The sequence below is a fragment of the Haliaeetus albicilla genome, chromosome 3 (genome assembly GCF_947461875.1).
Source record: "Haliaeetus albicilla chromosome 3, bHalAlb1.1, whole genome shotgun sequence".
Taxonomy (NCBI): Eukaryota; Metazoa; Chordata; class Aves; order Accipitriformes; family Accipitridae; genus Haliaeetus; species Haliaeetus albicilla.
In genome coordinates, this window is record NC_091485.1 from 73065103 (window position 1) to 73083771 (window position 18669).

Sequence of the window (18669 nt, forward strand, 5' to 3'; positions counted from 1 at the left end):
TACTGCCATCTGCATTTCTCAATACACTGGCTATGCAGAACTACAGTGCTGTATGTCAAAACTCTTGATAAATACAGTTGCTGCTTTTTTTCAAGTATTGCTTTCTTCTCTATTTAAAGGAGAAAAATATTCACACAAAAAAGAAAAAAGAAAAAAGAAAAGAGAGAGATTAGGCCACAACCAGGCCCATCAGATGTTCTGCATCACTGCTCAGGCACAAAGCTCTTTCTGGGGCTGAAGAAAGCCGAAGGGAACTGAAGACATGCCTGGATGCCTTCCTCCCCCCCACCATAAAGTTTTCAAAGCCCCTAAGTGCTACACAGACAGCCAAATACTTCCAGCAACAAGGTCGATTCTATTTACCTCCAATAATAAAGCAAAACATGTTCTAGTAATATTTCAAACACAAATTACTGTATTTGTGTCTGCCACAGACACAAGATAGGCGCCTTTCTGGTTCAAGCTGCAGCTCACAGCGCAGGAAAAGACGCTTTTACACATCCAGCTCTGCCACGGGCTTCCTTGAGGACCTTGAGCCACTCAGCCTCGTTTCATTACGGAACAGAAAGCTCCAGATATTTCTTTAGTTTTCTCCAAATTGGCCTAGTCTGTGCTTTGAGATGTAAAATATAAAAAGCCTGTGTTTCTTCCATAAAAATAAAGTGTTTTGCAGAAAACTAGCTAAAAAAAATGGTAGGGCCTAAATTAAGTTTTATTCATGAAAACAAAACCCTTAAAAATCAACTGGTAAGTGCATTACCAAGGAGAATTTTAATAAACTGAATGAGTGGACCTGCATTTTTCTTTATACTTTTAACTGATGAGACTAAAATAGATTATCAATCCAAGTGTCAAGCGATACTGTCTGCTCATTACAGCTATCTTTATTGATGATACAAGTATTATAATCACTCTCCTCAAGGACATACTTTCTTGTTGTAATATTAGGCTACAAAATGAAGGCAAACCCAAAAGTACTACATCACATGAGAATTTTTTTATTCAATTTTAGAAGTTATCCAGTATTTTACACTCTGAGTATATATTTTTCAAAATAAGCCAAGTGCTTCCTTGATGCTAAGATTTTTTTTAAATCACTTAATTTCTATTTGTTATTGTAAGAAGTAACCAGTAGGCAAATGCTCATTCTCTCCTTTCAAATAACATGATCAGTTTTTCTGCACAAAAAAGCCAAAAACATAAAATTTGTGTTCTGGAGAAAGTCAGAAACCCCAAACTTTCAGTTGCAGGAGGGAAGGGGAAGCAGGGATAGAGCAGAAGACAAGGCATAAAGTTAAAAGAAGGAAAAAAAACCCAAACCCAACAGCAGAAAAAAAAAACAAAACAAAACACCACACAAACAAAACCAAACCAAAAAAACCAAAATACCAAAACCTGGAAAAGTTAAATGTCTCTAGTATACTCAATACCAGTATTTGCAACATTTTATAAATCTGCTCATCAAGTAGGTATCTGAGTACCAGTTATGTAAAATAATCTGTTTTAAGTAATGCCAATCAGATTATAACATTTACTGAGGTAAGGAACATCTGTCAGAAATTAGGACTGTGCAACAGGAACATTTGCTCTTGTGCAAGATTCTTATGCTGACATACACTGATAGTATCTGCGTAGTACTCACTGTGTAAGCAATGATGCTAACAGCTATAAAAGAAAATTATAAAAAAAAATTTTCAAAAAATGCATCCGTTTATACTAAGAACATGTAGAAGTACTGGCCATTTCCCTAAAATACACATTCTAAACAGAAAAAACTCAGACTACCCCAACGGTAACAGACAGGCCAAGGTCTTCAGCTAAGAAATGGCATTTTGCCTCCAAGGAAATTCAAGTCAAGACTTTTCTACTGTGACTATGACTTTGGTTGCTCAATTTCAGCTTGGTTTTAAAGACTACTAAATATCAGCATCAGCTTTTTGAAAGCAAGGGGGGGGGGGGGGGGGGGAGGCAGAAGCTTTTGAATTGTATCAAGGCATTTAGTTTTGTTTTAATTTCGCCTGCAGGGCTGATCCTGTCTCCTAGTGAAGTCGACTGCAAAAATCACAAAGGCTTGTGGAATAAAGTGTTGAACAGTTTTGTACGACTGGGAGGCACATAAAAGATTGTATAATTTTTTTCCACTCAAGCTTACCCAAACAAAAATAAAGATCTAAAATGCCTATCAGATGAACCAGCAAAGCTTGGCTTTCTCTAGGGTTCTGTCTAGAGGCTGAGCTCCTGTGGGGTGTCTGGGATATCTAATCAGCAGAGAGCTAACTACAGTTTCTCCCTCAGCGAATGGCATCATTAGGATCTCTCTGCTATTCAACCAATTATTTTCACATCAGTTAATATCTCTATTCATCAAATTTTGATCAAACTGGCTGGCAAGTTCAAGTACTGTTGGAAAGGCGAACAGGACAGAGCCAAACAGAGGACACTTTGCATGATTTTGATTGCCCTGAGAAACCAAACTAAACTCAGTATTCAGAAACTTTGTGAAGAAAGCAGACAGATCTGTATCAAAGCAGCATTTGACAGCAGAATAAAGATGTTTTTCAGTTCCTCTTCTGTGACATCTCAGCTACCACATGAACATACCAGCAACAGAGATCTTCCAACAGAGAGAAGAGAGCAGCCCATTTGCTTGTTAAGACAAAAATGAAGAGCTACAGACTAAAGCATAGCAATCACATCATCATCATTATTATTTTGGACTTGATCATTCATAGCCTTAGCCTCTTCATGGGCTACTGTTTATTCCTCTAGTAGTTACTAGAAGCTGAAGAACAAATGCATTTATTTTAAGAAGATCTGCATATTGATATAAGAGATGGAAGAACAACATTTCTTCATCGCATTCATTTTGCTAATAAAAAATGAGAGCTCCCAAACCAAGTTTGCCCTCGGGAAAACTGGAGGATTTTTTCTGTAAAGCCACAAATGCTTTTACTGAGACAATTGCAGAACAGCCTGTAAGTCTAAGAGTGCCTGATGACCATTCTAAAAATTAAAACATGTTTATTGCTCACGTGACAATCTTTTGCATTCTAATTCATTTGCTTTTCCATGTTTGTATCCAAAATTCTGCAAACATGCTCTCCAAACATTAAAAGTGCACCATAATCTTCATTAATCTTCATTGTCTCAAGCTTGTTCCTTATGGGTTTTTTTTAATTACTATAATTATTTTGTGTGTGTGTGCATAATATTATAAGAGTGGAAAATATTATCTGCCCTAAGTTTCCCTTTAGCCAGAGTCAAACAAACATCTTCTCCTTTGTTCACAGGAACTATTGAAAAAATGGTGCATCGCCATTGTATCAGATCTGGAATTACAGCTCCTGAAGTCTACCTTACACTAAGTTCAAGTTTGCTAAGGCTGTCTTGGAAATTTACCTTGGATTACCTGGTCTCTGAATCCATCATCCTTGCCCACTAGCAACCCCTTGCCCCTCCACCCACATCTTCTCTAGCATGCAGTCTTCTCCTGAACACCCTTTGCCAAAGGGCACAACAGAGAACAAGGATGACAGGTTCCATGAACTCAAAGGATCTCTTAAGACTGAGAAACTCAGTCATCATTATACTGCCACCAGCAGAGATGTTCTTTCCTATTTAACTATGAGCATTCTGACAGATAAAACTGAAAGACAAATGACATTTTGAGTGTCAAAATTCAAGCCTAGTCCTCCAACAGAAATAATTCAGCACAACTGAGAAGCCACACTGTTTCCCTGAATTCATTTTACTCTGCAATTGGACAAACTCAATTCCATGCTCTAGATTAGATTAGGCCATTTTTCTCCTGAAGGAAAAAGGTAAGGAGGACTTACAAAACAAACCTTAGAGAATCAATTAAAAAAAAAAAAAACAGAGAACAAAAACAACAAAAAAAACACCCCAAAGCAAACTACTAGTAACATCCATTGCCTGTAAAGCTAAGTGCTCTTTTGTGAGGTTCCCATCAATCAAATGAAAAATTTAGATTTGCGATTTTAGTCTTCATTCTGAACTTCTAGTGCTACCTGCTTTAAGATTTCTTGCTCAGAGAATGCTTGGGATTTGAACAAGTATGACAGACTGAAGCTCACACTTCGTAACTTCAACCTGGGGCAGTCAATAGCCAGGAAGAGAAGAAAATACACTGCAAGATTCACACAACAGTGCTTCTGCTGACCAGAAGAAGATACCAGTATCCCAACATAAACTCATTCTAGAATATAAACTGCTTTGGATCTCTGCTTAGGACATTCTTCTGGCATAAATTCAATCTAATACTGAATTTATTGTTTTCTTCCTCCATTTGGTGAGCTTTAGAGTAGAATACATCTAGGGTATTCCTGAAAAATGCAATTTTAAAGCAACACTATCACCTTCTGGGCCACAGTCAGCTAATTAGCCTTACTAGCCTCTGCACTAGATTTTAAAGTGGCAGTTGACAGAATTCGCTGCTTTTATTTTCAAGTCTCAACCTATTGACAGTAGTGAGGTGGCAAAGGGAAATAGAGCAGGATGTTGGGAGAAGGCAGGAGGAACATAGTGCTAAATGAAGTTTCCCATACTTCCCCTTCCCAAAGGATCCTCTGATGTTGAGCAGCAGAGCAGACAGCATGCAGCCTCCTAGCCCATGCTGTTAAGACAACAGATGTTAGAAGGACCACTAAGTTAACTTTATTTTTATTATTTCATAAATAAAGACTAGCCATTTTTTAAACCCATATGGGTTGTATTAATTTTCAAGCATGAAAGTTGTAGCAGATTTTCTTGTGGGTGGACTAACCTGCTCATATTCTCCCACTTCCTTCCATTTACTTTTTGAAGGCTTACTGTAGAGAAGTATAAAGTCAGCGCCATGAAAGCTGAGAATGGTTTACAATTACTCCTTCCTCAGGGCACTGATTCCAATCTTCTGCCTCTTCATGTCCTAGGCTATTTACAAAAAAACCCAAACAACAAAACCGTTGCTATCCTCAAGACATCTTTGAGAAGTTCCTTCACAATTCCCGTGCTTAAAGCAAAAATCTGCTTCATGAAGATCTGGAAAACTAAGAGGAGAAAAAGTGAACCCTACACATCCTGCTCCTTGTTTTACTGCAAAATAAAGTCTGATAATTTTGGTCTGTGACAGCCTCACTGTGCTTATCAGTTTGCACTGCTTCTCTTCAATCTTCTCAGATAGGGAGAAAGAAGAGGGGTGACAGGAGAAGGAATGAGACAAAGCTATCCAGAATGGTCACCAGAACCTTTCTTGACCTTATAAAGCTTCCTCTCTCTATGGGGAAAACCTTCTATTTATGAGGTGAACATAGTAGAAGGTATCTGAAGAGGGAGGACCCCACAACTTTGATGCAGTTTAAAGGAAACACATTCTGCAAGGATTACTTTTGTTCTGTGGAAGGGATCCATGAGTGCATCAGTTGACCTTACAGATGATTCTTAAAACCCCTCTTCATTAAATCAAGGTAACCTAGAAATAATTAGTCACATCTTTTAAGAGGGATATAGGAAAATGAAGTTGCTTATGAGTCAGCAAGTATCTTCAGTATCTGTTCATATCTGGGCTGCTTTCTCTCTCATCTATCTAATAACTGGTTACACAAAAGAAAGTAAGAAAGCTGTGCAGCCACAGAGGGTCCAATTAATTTACCAGAAATGGTATAGTCTGAACATGTCTCCCTTGTCCTGCTTCTCCACCATTTGCTTAATACAAAGTTAGAACAACAGCTTACCAAAAAACTTTATGCTAAAAAGATGTTTACAACTAAGAGTTGTACCTGATTTATGTCTCACTGCACCTCAGAAGAAAGTACGGAATTTTCAAAGACTCCCAGTGTTACATAAAACACAATATAACGTTAGCAATTCCTCAGACTTCCAAACCATTTAATGCAATTACAAACTGAATAAAAAATAATCCATGAGCTCACAATAATGCAACATTATTCCATTTATATGTAAAAACACACTGGTGGAACTGTTAACATTGTATTTCTTAGTGAAGGATAAGCATAGCATAAAACCCCTATGTATAAATAAACACTTACAGGCTAAGACAAATAGCTATCTAACTTTAAAGTTCCAGTGTTACAGAACAAATCAACAAGCCAGTGTTGACACCCTTCAAGTCTAAGAAAACAGAAAAATAATTTTTAATTTTTACATAACAACTTTTTAAAGTTTTATAATACAGGCGTTAAGCCTGCTCTATTAACCAAGCAAATTCTGTGTCTGACCTATCAAGCAAAGACTAATGTATTTAAATACCAAGAAAATGCTGTTAGACACAAATTCCCCTTTCCCTCTCCACTTAGCATAATTTGGATTCAAAACTGTTGCATGAGAAATTAAAAAAATAGAGTTTGATGTTTTGTTTAGGAGAACCTCTAGTAGAGCCCAGGTGTAGCTGAGCCTCTAAACCACAGAAAATTTAATTCCTATTCACTTTAATCAATCCCTCTCCCAATTTTATACCAAGAAGGGACATTCACTTTATAAGAGCTTTCACCTATATCTCTGCTTCACGAGAACAGCAATAAACTTTCAAGGAGCATTTTCTCAGGCAGTCATTTTATGCTCTGTTGTGGGAAATCAAAGGTCATCTTCAGCTAACACAAAACCTGTTATTCGATGCAAAATCCACCACCTTAAATAGCCTCATTTGTTGCTCCAATTACGCAAGACAGCTTGTAGTCAGCACAGTTCTGTTGAACAAGTCATGTTTACCTGCAAAAATGCCTGCAGAGTGGTATGAAAGTGCTCAGAAAACACAAATATGTTGCTTAGTTTTAAAAAGGCTTCCAGGAGCTCACCATCAAAAGCTCAAGTTAGTTTAGCTAACCAGCTGTGACACTAGATGAAACAGCACTCAGTATTTCAAAGACAGCAAATATCCCTGGCCTTCATCCTTTTACAATACATAAATTTATAAGCAGACCAATACAACCAACTCTGTAGCTCCAAATTCAACTGAACTTTAAGCGTACAAAACTTTAACCATTGACTTGAGGACAACTTCAGCACAGAAGGAAATGTTTTAGTGAAGGTGAAAACACATTCAGGAACACTGTTATAAAAATTAAACTAGGCAAAGATCTGCAAGACCAACTGATACAGCTGGAAAAGAGCTAACTTTCTGGGCACAGCCCTTCTTCAGATTTAGGGGAAGGGATATTAAAAAAGTATCTTATGTCTTCAAATGGTAGACAAAACATCAAAAAACCCACCTTTCTGATGGCAGCCTGAATGACCTACATTACCAAACACCACAACATTGTCAGCACGTAACAGCATCTGACAGTGCCAAGAGCTCATCTCTTGCATAGTACTGAGCTGTCAAGCACCACTTCCAAAAAACCTGTGGTATTGGTCTCCACAATCTCAACTGATGTATTTCAACCAAGACACAGTACTGAAGTTTTTAAGAGAAAAAGAGACTGGGACAAAAATCAGTGAATGCATAAACAGAGGAAGACTACAAGCCTTGTCCTGTCACCAAGACATGGAAAACAAAGTGTAGTAAACTTAAAGCGGTAGTAGAGAAGTTCAAGTACCCTGAAATGAAAGCATAGTAAGAATTTTTAAATTGAAGATGGCAGTTTCTGACTAGGTTAACTATCTTCAAGGAATGACTTAAGTCTAGTCAATTCTACCTTGGGGTAGGACAGGCTTCCTTTTAACCCTCAAATTTTGAAGGATTGCCAGTCATGAAACAAAGCCTGATCACTGTCCTTCAAATTTCTACTTAAAACCCTTCTTAAAGAAATTCTATATCAAAATCTCAATAATTCAGTTACTGATGTTTCCAGAACCTCAATGATCATGACTACCTCTAACATCTCACTGTATCATTTGGCTCCCCCACCTTTCTCTTATCGTAAGGCCTCAAGTTTTGGTAACACCTTTTACTCCTCCTCTTGGAGGATGCATAGCCGACCAGTGAACAGTCAGTAGCAATTTCAATGCTAATCAATAATGTGTTACTAGGACTAAAAGCCTTAGTTGCATTCTGTTTTCACTAGCAGTTCAGCTGCTCTTCAAGTACATGGAAGTTTGCTCTACTACGACATAGAACCATTTTGCTGGAGCTGTTTGTAAAGTGTCTTCAGGACAAGCAAAAAAACAATCACAACCATGTGTGCTTACAACCTGGTCCAGCCAGCCCTTACAGATTTAGTTAAAAAGCAGGTAAATCTGAATCACAACATGAAGGCTATTAATCCTGGAAATACAGTTCCAATATTTCTCTACATTAAGCCTTTCACAGAAAGAGTTATCACATATTGCTGTGGAAAAAAAAAAAAGAACTAAAAACAAAAAAAAATCAAACTATGTGAAACCATTCCAGCAAGTAATCTGAATGGAGACCAACTAGAAATTTTAAACATTTTTTTAAAGGGATAATTAGTGAATAAAGATATAATCTGGAAAACATCTTTGTGCCACAGTTAAACAATTACTTAGAATTTCTTAAGAAGTTTCACATCCATTGCAAGAGTAATTCCAGCCCACTAATGGAAGCACAGGCGTTTAACACTCCACTTCTGTTATTCTGACCCCTTGTCAGAATACAGTCCTGAGGAAAAATGTGCTTGCTATGAGAACAGACTTCTTTGTTTTGGGGTTTTTTTTGTTTGTTTTATTTTTAAGTTTGACCCTTCCATATGAAAACCTGAAGAACATCAGCTTTATGCCTGACAAAATAACTTCTGCAGTTTTTCATATTCAAATTATTGATCCCAGGGGAAAAGGCCTGCAGGAAACATCACAGCTATCATAAGCTGTTTGGATATATTCTTAAATATGTTCTTCACCTTCTGAAAATAAGAAAAGGAAGGAGGGCGGGGGGAAGAAGTCATAGGTACAATATCTACCATTTTTCTTACTACTTCCTTTTTCCAATCTGCTGCTGAGCAAAAAAACCTTGCACAAATAAGTTTTTAGCCAAGTACACAAGCAGAGCAGTGGACCTATACATTAAGAGCTATCAAGGATGTCAAAATAAACTAAATGAAGCTCATATAATTATTTATGGTCATTTTAGGCGTAACTTATAACAAAGTAGTTGATAAACGCTCAGCCATGCAATGTTTTTCCTCTTGGTTCACTGTAGCCCGTGACATTCTACTTCAAACAAGCTTATGTGTATTTTGGGAGAAGATCCCAAGCCACTCCCAACCCAGGTCTCGCAGAACAAAAAACACACTCAAACAACTAACATTTTATATAAACCAACTACACAAGATCCAGCTCGAATTTCAGAATCTTTCTTTCAGTAGCACTGTCATCCCCACCGTTCCTTTACTTCATCGTTGCTGCCATGAAAACCTTAGGTACTAACATACTCTGACACTACAGCAACCATCTCCAATGCACTCACCCAAGAAAGCTTCGGGTCTCATCAAAACCTACCACTAATTGTGCCCAATTCCACTAGAATTAACTTACTGACAAGATGGAGGGATGGGGAAAATTTTCCTTTCCAATAACTTCATGTTTTATCAGCAGGAAGAAACAAAAAAATAAAACCCCCAAAACTAAAAAATAAAAAAAAAGATATAACATCTTAAAAAAAACCTATCAAGGCTCAGTCGTTGCTCAGTCGTTTAGGTTGGTTCCGCATTAGGACACTACAATATGTGATGCGAATATAAGTGGACAGGAGACCAATGTGATGTGTGGGTTTAACAAACTCATACAGAAAACTGTTAAGTGTATTATACATCTAAGTTGAAAGAACTGCAAGAGTTGAAGGGGTTACAGAAATTCACTGAAGCTGTACTTTCTGTGGAGTAGTCTTAAAAAACCAGAGTGAACGCATCATGGGCATAAGCAGGATATTGCTCACAGAACAGAGGAAAAAACCACATGTTCATGTACCATAATTATTCATTTCTTCAGTTTTCAAAATTTCATGTTTTTCTTAAGTAATACTGCACCAGAACAAGATACTTTCAGTGACTGTGCATGTTGTAAAGAAGCAACAGAATCTCTCATTAATATCCTGATGCCCCAATTACAGCTCACTATCCTCCATGTGAAAGGCTGGCTCTGCTCTTGGATTTTTTTTTCTCTCCTGTAAGAGAAATTAGATGAACTCTCCCATCCTCTTAGCAGATACCGCCCCTCCCTTGCCTATACAAAAACTTCTATAAACTCAAAAAAACCCTCACACTACAAAAAAATAAATCCTGTAAGTTCCTAACCTCTTACCAAATACCCTTTAAAAGTTCTTCTAAAGTTTGCAACCATACAATGTCCCATGGTAACTGAGCAGGGGCACACTTCTTAAAGCAAGTACAGCCAGTCTTGCAATGTAAAAGCAAGCTGATGCTTGTAAAAGCAAGCTAATGCTTGACTATAGCACTGGAAGTTAGTTCACTGTTTGCACACACTAAGTACAAAACAGACAACAGTTTATACATACTCTGCTACTGTCAGGATGTTTCATTCCAGCAGGGTTTGCTATATTGAGCTAGAACAGGGACACTCAGTCATGTCTTTACAAAAGTACCCATTGAAATGAGTGCACCAGTTCCACCTCTCTACTGAAAACCAGTGGCAACCTCCACTTGTGAGAAGTGCAACAGCATTCACTACACAGCTACTCTCCAAGGCCAAGAATTAGTGTCTCTTGCAGAAACATGAGAAACATCACATTTCTGTAACCTTGGTGGAGTCCAGACAAAATTCTACTTTAGATCTAGATCAAGTACATCGCTTGAATAACTCTTATCAATGGTCCCTTCAGCTTTTTCTGCACTACCATTGCCAGCCAGTTTGCCAGCAAGAACATACATGTGGGTGTATGCTGTGCAATGAACTTTCTTCACATCACTTACGGACTGCCTCAACTGAATTTGAACTGCCAGTTTTGTAGACACCCATTTTGTTTCAACAGAATGAAAGAGAATATTTAATGGCACAGAACCCACAAATAACCATTTTCAGTCTGTATTCCTTCAACTCCAAACCAGGTAAACATCTTCTCATAGCAAATAAGCATCCTGTTGTAAGCAAAACATTACCACAAGTTATTTATTTTTTGACAGCATGTAGTACAGAGTTCTAAATCCTGCTGCAATTCCTCTGATATTACTACTGATAAAAATCCATAAAATTCAATAGCTTCTGTCCTAGGTAGTCTCCCCCACGCACCCCCCAAAAAAATACCCAAAGAATTTCCAGGGTTGTTTTCTTTTCTATTTTGTCCAAAAGCTTTGTCAAAAGCTTGCCTTTTTTCTTTTAAGAATGCCAACTCTTCATATGTTTAAAATAAAGCGTTGGACAATCCCCCTTCCCTGCACCCCTAACTACGCAAGATATAAATTACCCACCTCTCAAATGGAAGACTAACAAACCTCTTCCTGGAAAACCTGGCTGAGGAGTGTCAACAGGTGCCCATATGACATTGAAGCTCAAGTTTCTTGTCCGTGATCCTCAGTGAAAGAATATATACAATCTTAGTTATTTCCAAAACAAACTTTCCAAACTAGGAATAAAATTAAGCACACCATCTAAAAGAAGGGAGAAAATGTGCAGATGACTTAATTCAAAGCTGGACTGCATAACTGGAATTAGGATATTTCAAGTCATCCAGAGTGGAGCAGCACTGGTTCTCACCCACATGTTTTTCTGTCACAAAAAGAAGTTGTTCAATTTTCCCTAGGAAGAGTGTCATTATCCCTCCAAACTGCAAAATTTCTATTCTAAAGACATTATTTGTAAAATTAATTTCTAACGAAGCAGATAAAAACTTCCAATTTGTCCTAAAATAGCAATGAATTAGAACAAAGGAGGAAAAGATCTTACATGCTATATATTCAAGTGATACAATTTGTATATGAAGCACCCTTGACTACTGGAATTCTTCCACTTTGAGATAACTGTACAGGAGGAAGCAAGAACAATCCTCACAGCAATATGTATGTCCCCAAAACCTTGGGAGCCAGAACTACAGACAGGAAATGACAGAGCAATGTGCTGAACTGCTGCATTTTTTTGTTTGTTTGTTTGTTTTAAACTCTCAGACTATTAACCCAGCTTGTTAACATTTATAGGAACATTGGGCACAGAACTCGAAGGACCTTTCACATCATCAACTCTTACTCCCTACTTCCTCATGCAATCATGTCATAGTCCCATTAAGTGACAAATATATCCAATTTCACCTTCTTTGATCATCAAAACAGACTAAAGCAGTTATTAGGGGTGCCACATCATTCCCAATACTCCTGATTTACATCCTGATTTTTTTTTAATCCTACTCTCAATACTACCTATTGAAACTTCTTTCTTTCTACCCCATCTCCTCCTTTTTCCTTTATCCCTATACATGCTCCCAGAAAAACAATGGTCTGCAGCCAGGGCAAGTTTCTTAACTATAAACCATTTGATAGACTGTCATAGCAGGTTCCTGACAGCTGGAAGAACGCAAATGGAACTCCTGTCCTCAAGAAAGGCAAGGAGGGCGAGTCTAGATAACTACAGGCTGGTTAGCCTTACCTCCATTCCTGACAAGGTGACGGAGCAAATAACCCTGGAAGCCATTTCTAAACATATGAGGACAAGAAGGTGATCAGAAGAAGTCATCGTGGATGTATGAAGGGGAAATCACGCCTCATCATCATAGAAGTCTGTTAGGATGAAAGTACTGGTGTGGTGGACAAGGGGATGTCGTTTTTCTTCAGCAAGGCTTTCAAAACTGTCTCCCATGACAGCATCCTAACAGACAAATTGATAAAGTATGGACTAAATAAATGGACAGTGAGATGACCTGGACACCATCTGGACTGTCAGGCTCAAAGGGCTGTGATCAGCCGCTTAAAGTCCAGCTGAAAGCCAGCCACTACAAATAAGCTACAACAAATAAAAGATTAGTAATAGCACCAATTTCTAAATGAAAAAGAAGAAATTCTAAGTTACCTAAATTTTAGTGAGGTGTTTAATATGTCTCATCATCTCAACACTACTACATAGCTCACTGATAAAAATGTTACCTCTTTCTTACCAAACCATGCTGTTGCTATTGACCTGTGAGGACATTAGCTATAAAGTACAGATGGGAGTGCAGGGTAGATGGCAGTGTCAAAAGCACAGCCAAACTAAGCATAGAGTTTCACTAGAAAAGCTTGCAAATAAATAAAGTCAAGATTGTAGTTGTCATCTCCCCACCTCTCCAAAGAGTTCAATGCAAAAAGACAGATACCTAACAGTGATAGCTTACAAAGGATAAATATATCGCTTTTCTAAGTATCAGAGGTATATAACAATGGGAAAATGCATTTTATGAGGTACAGGTGATTAGATTATTAAAACTACTCAACAAAAACTTAAAATAGGAAGATTTAACACACAAATAGCAAGGGAAACTTCCTCAAAGTTACATTTCAGTTTTGTCAGCAATAATCTCATCCAGTAGTAATAGAAGTTTTGTGATATGGTATTTGGAAATCTAGAAACAGCACTTACCTCCCTGTCAGCGAAAAGAATTAAAACTATAAGACACATTTGTGTCAAAAGAAGAAAAGCTTTCTCACATCTTCTGAACCACAAGGGGCATGCAGACAGCTATTCTAACTTGGTAGCACTAACATTTCATAAATTGAGAAGTTTTTAGTTCTATACTCTTTCATTTGTATGAGTACCTCATCATTTAAGTACAAATAAAAAAGTTACAACCAAAACCGTTACAAATATATGACAATTAAGTTTACTGTTGGATAAAATCATAATTCTTAATAAAATTTGAAAGATTTCTAGAAGAAAAAAATTCCTGATTTTGAAAGGGATTACTGAAAATCCTACTTCTAGTGAAAGAGACAGTGCAAGTTTCATTGTGTAATCCCTTAAGCACCATGTTACGGATTCTAACAAGAGGGGAACCATTTACAGTCTTACTGCAGCTTGTATTTAGTTCTTATTTAAAATTGAACTGACAAATCAAAAAGCCACTATTTTGTACTTTTTTACTTTTGACTACACAGTTACATTTTTTTCCCCGTTAAGCAGGGACATTAACAACAGTTCTCTGCTCATGTTATTGAGTTTGTTCTCAGCTGTATGAATAATCACTGCATAATTTATTACCCCCTTTAATACATGTGAATATTTATTTTAAGAATTCTGCACATCCTCAATTCTGTCAGTTCCTGTTACTGCAACTTCATCTGGCAATCTCTCAACTGATTTTTAATTTTCCATCTTTTACCATCATAGAAGTACCCATGCCGTCATTGTTTTTTTGTTGGGGTTTTTTGTTGTGTTTTTTGTTTTGTTTTTTTTTAATTCTAGTCTGAAAAGCTATGTTGCATTTCAAGTTGCTGTATTTAGGTTCATCACACAGGCAAATGCAGATTTAGGATGCGGAAGATCTAATTACACAGCACAGCATTAAACACCTCACCTCATATGTGGTAGGTAAGAGAAAAAAGAAGCAGCAGGTTGTTTTGAGGCAGGTTGTGTGCTTCTGTGGAAGGTGCCAAGAGATGAATCTGGTTTTATTAAATGGATCACTAGCAGGCCTTATGTAAGAAGCAAGGCCATACACACTAACAGAAGACTGAATGAGGACATGTTTTTAATTCAGGAAGAACAATTGCTTTAGGTTGAGCTGAAATTGTGTAACAACTTTTTTTTTTGGTCCTAACTGAGCAATTGAAACTAAAAGTAGTTCAAAAACCATTTAGTATTTCAAGGTAACAATGACTTTATGTGGATGGTGCTTACCTAAATTGTATGATGTACATCAAAAAAATGTACACAACACCAGACAGACTTCAAATATACTGCATATCTGGAATTAAGCTACACAAAGTATACTCATTTCCTATTAATTTTTCGATACCTTATGCTAGGAGACAGGAAGATTTTACTTGATTCACCAGATGTTCTCTGAAGGAGAGAGTCATCAAGAACAAACATCTGCACCTAAGATTCCATTCTGGGGGAATGTTTAGTTCCATTTTTAACCAAAACCCCAGTATATGTTCATTTCTTATATTTGTCTTTATTCTCCTCTACCTATCTGGTTGTCGTGGTTTCAGCCTAGCCACTAACAAAGCGCCACAAAGCCGCTCGCTCAGTCCTCCCTCCCGGCCACAGTGGGATGAGGAGAGAATATAAAGGCAGGCTCCTGGGTCAAGACAAAGACCAGGAGGGATCACTCCCCACTTACGGTCACAGGCAAAAGACAGGCTCAGCTTGGGGAAAAAACCAAAATCGGTGTAAATTACTACCAATCAAATCAAAACAAGGATAATGAGAAGTAAATCCCAGATCTTAGAACACCTTCCCCCCACCCCCCCCTCCTTCCCGGCTCAACCCCACTCCCGGTTCTCTCCACCTCCTCTCACCAGTGGGGCAGAGGGACAGGGAATGGGGGTTGGGGTCAGTTCCTCACACCTCACACCTTCCTGCTCCACCGTGGGGTCCCTCCCACAGGAGACAGTCCTCCATGAACTTGTCCAAGGTGAGTCCTTCCCACAGGCTGCAGTTCTTCACTAATTGCTCTGGCCTGGGTCCTTCCTGTGGGCTGCAGTCCTTCAGTCCCAGCCTGCTCCAGCGTAGGCTTCCCCATGGAGCGGCGGCCATCTTGTGGGGCATCCATCCTCCTGCTCCGGTGTGGGCTCCTCTCTCCCTGGGCTGCAGGTGGCCATCTGCTCCCCCACTCCCCTCCGTGGGCTGGGGGGGGACAGCCTGCTGTCTGGTCTCACCACGGGCTGCGGGGGCATCAACCTTCTCCCTGCCTTCCTCACTGACCTCAGGATCTGCAGAGGGGTTCCTCTCACATCCCAATCCCCTCACTCACTGGGGGTTCCCCTCTTAAATCTGTTCTCCCACAGGTGTTACCACTGTCACTGATGGGCTCGGCCTTGGCCAGAGGTGGGTCCGACTTGGAGCTGGGGAAGCTTCTAGCAGCTTCTCACAGGAGCCACCCCTGCAGACCCTCCCCTGCTACCAAAAAAAACCCCACACCACACAAACCCATAACATTGGTATAGTTCGTTGGTATAGCTTTTTGCTTCCTTACTATTTCTTGATTCTGGTAATGAATACTTATGTGCACTACAGGATCAAGAACAAAGGACCAAGTCTAAAGAAGAGTCACCTACATCACACAGATGTTATACCTGTTTTAAATTCAGAGGGTGACAAAATGCAGGAAGCATTGTTTTTAATCCCAACAGTGCCAACAGATAAAGTTTAACTGTATTTACCAAAGGAAACCAGTCTTTCATTCCTCCAGCCATACTGTGAACACACTCATGTTCAAAGATAACTTCATATACAGACAGGCGTACTGTGTTCTCTATCTGGCTTTCAAATTACAGTATTTTAGCAAGTTGCCCACCAAGCCCCTACTGGTTCACATTAAAAAAAATTCTCTATGCTCATATCCATGGCCTCAATCACAAAGTAGTAAAAAACCAAGTTACCCATAGACTTCAAAGCAGTGATACAGATTAATATAGGATAACTCTCCTGAGTAATGATTTAACTAACAACCTAATCAACTAATGCATTCAACAGCACACAAACAATCCTTCTTCACATGAAGATTTTGCTATGAAATCAAACCAAAAAGGCAATGTTCTGGATGACTGTGGTATACCACTGACTAACAAATTTACATGTAATATAACCTCAAACAAGACACTACAATAAAGACCATTCCAAGTAGTCTTCTCCCTACTGCAAAATCTTCAAACATTGCCAGAGCCCCCACATTATGATGCAAATTTAAGAGTACTAAAACCAGGTGGCAAAAGCAAGAGCATTTTTAGTGACATCTGTTCTCCATTGCTAAAAGTGGCACCCAGTAAAAAAAAAAAAAGATAAAAGTTCTTCAAAACTTGAAATAAGAAAATACCGTTATTTATTGCAAATACGAGTTCTGATGATTAAAACTTCCCATTTGAATGTAGAACTTCATCTTTATTCAAATGTATTATATCTTTTATCCTGGCTATTTCTCCAATTTGTCAAATTTCTTTTAAATTTTAATCCCCTCATCCAATGTGCTTGTAACTCTTTTTGTATTGGTGCTACTGGCAGATTAAATAGGCACATAAAGTCTATCATCATGGTCATTAATGGAAATACCATAATACCACAGGGCAAGTCAAACCTCTGTGGGACTCCATTTGACACATCCTTCTCTTTTGATAATATTTTAAGCATTTTTTAAAACAGGTTTCCTTAGTTTGCTTATCAGTGTCAAATCCCTGCTATAGGCAAGCCGTGGTATACAGCTTTTCTACCCTCTATAAAGGCCTCTTGCCATACCATGGAAAAAGGTTACCTTTTCAAATCCCTGGGCAAATTTTTGCCTTCTATCAGTACTTTAATGACACAGCTAAAAAGTACAGTTAGGACACTCCCACACACATGCCCAAATTGAAAAGAATAGTCTCATTGTGACTCAGATTCACAGTACCAAACTCTTCAAGTCCCAAATGGAAACTCGGAAGAAGTTTCACCACACATCATTGTTTTAGAAGCTGCAGAAAAAAAAAAACAAAACAAAACAAAACACAGCCACCCTTATCTTCCCATCAGCCTGACCCAACCACCAGGCATTTATTTTTCCAATATTCTCCACAAGTACTCGCCTTCCTGACAAACACTCTCAGCACTCAAAATCATTTTAAAGTTGTTCTCCTTAAAAGAGAACTTCTTCCACATTTAGAGTTCTCTTCATGCTTCAAGCAAACATGATTTCTTCCAGAACAGCCACTCTAAAGTTCGTGTGGAAAGATGACAGCGTATCAACTATCAAGCTTTTAACTGAAATTGCCATTTGATTCAAACGGGAAAGAGCAACTACCTCCAGAGCAGATTCGTATTGACTAAGTACCGTTATACTTTAGATAGACACTTGTAAAAAGGTATTTTGTGGACAGATATGAAGTACATCTCAGTAAGAAGAAATAAAAGAATGGATACATAAGCAAAATCACCAACGCAGAGTAAGGGCAAAAGGCAGCAGGCCTGATAATGAACATCCAATCCCTTGCTCAGCCAGGAGTATACTACACATACTACAGCTATGATTCTAGAATTCACATTACAAATGGTGAATGGACGGACAAAATGCTACAGAACAGAAGATATCTTCATTCTGAGCTCTACGCCACAACTTGAGCCCACAGCACAAGTGAATTTATAAAGCTTAATACGTGGATAAAGATCAAATGTATCAAAAAAAACCTGCTATTTTTAAAAATCAGGTCAATGGGGTTGGGTTTTGTTGTCATTTTTCTGTGTTTTTTTGGTTGGGTTGGTGGGGGCTTTTTTGTTGGTTTTTTTTTTTTCATTTTTAAACACCACTGATAGAAGACACAGCATCCAACAGAGCAGAGGGATATTTCCAGCTCCAGCACAAGCCACCTGTGTCGCCAGCCAAATGAAAATGTATGTCACCTTCCCTACTACCACCTGGGAAGATTCCTTCCCCCATAAACCACACATCCACATTTCCTTGCACATTGTCCCTCTGATTCACCATTAATACTATTTGCGTCTGCTCCTTATCTGTTCTTCTGACAGCTGCATCACACACTGTGCTGATTCGTTTTAAGCATTAACTATATCACATGCATATTTAACAACTGCATATAAATATATCTCAGTTACCTCCTCCCCTTGTCAAAATACACTATTTAAATG

At 38.4% G+C, this 18669-nt stretch overlaps 1 protein-coding gene across 3 annotated transcripts in view; it reads right to left on the reverse strand.

Annotated features, from left to right (window-relative positions):
* Positions 1 to 18669, reverse strand: part of PTK2 (protein tyrosine kinase 2) — a 226218-nt gene that overhangs the window by 164685 nt on the left and 42864 nt on the right. The gene's annotated exons all lie outside the window — the stretch shown is intronic.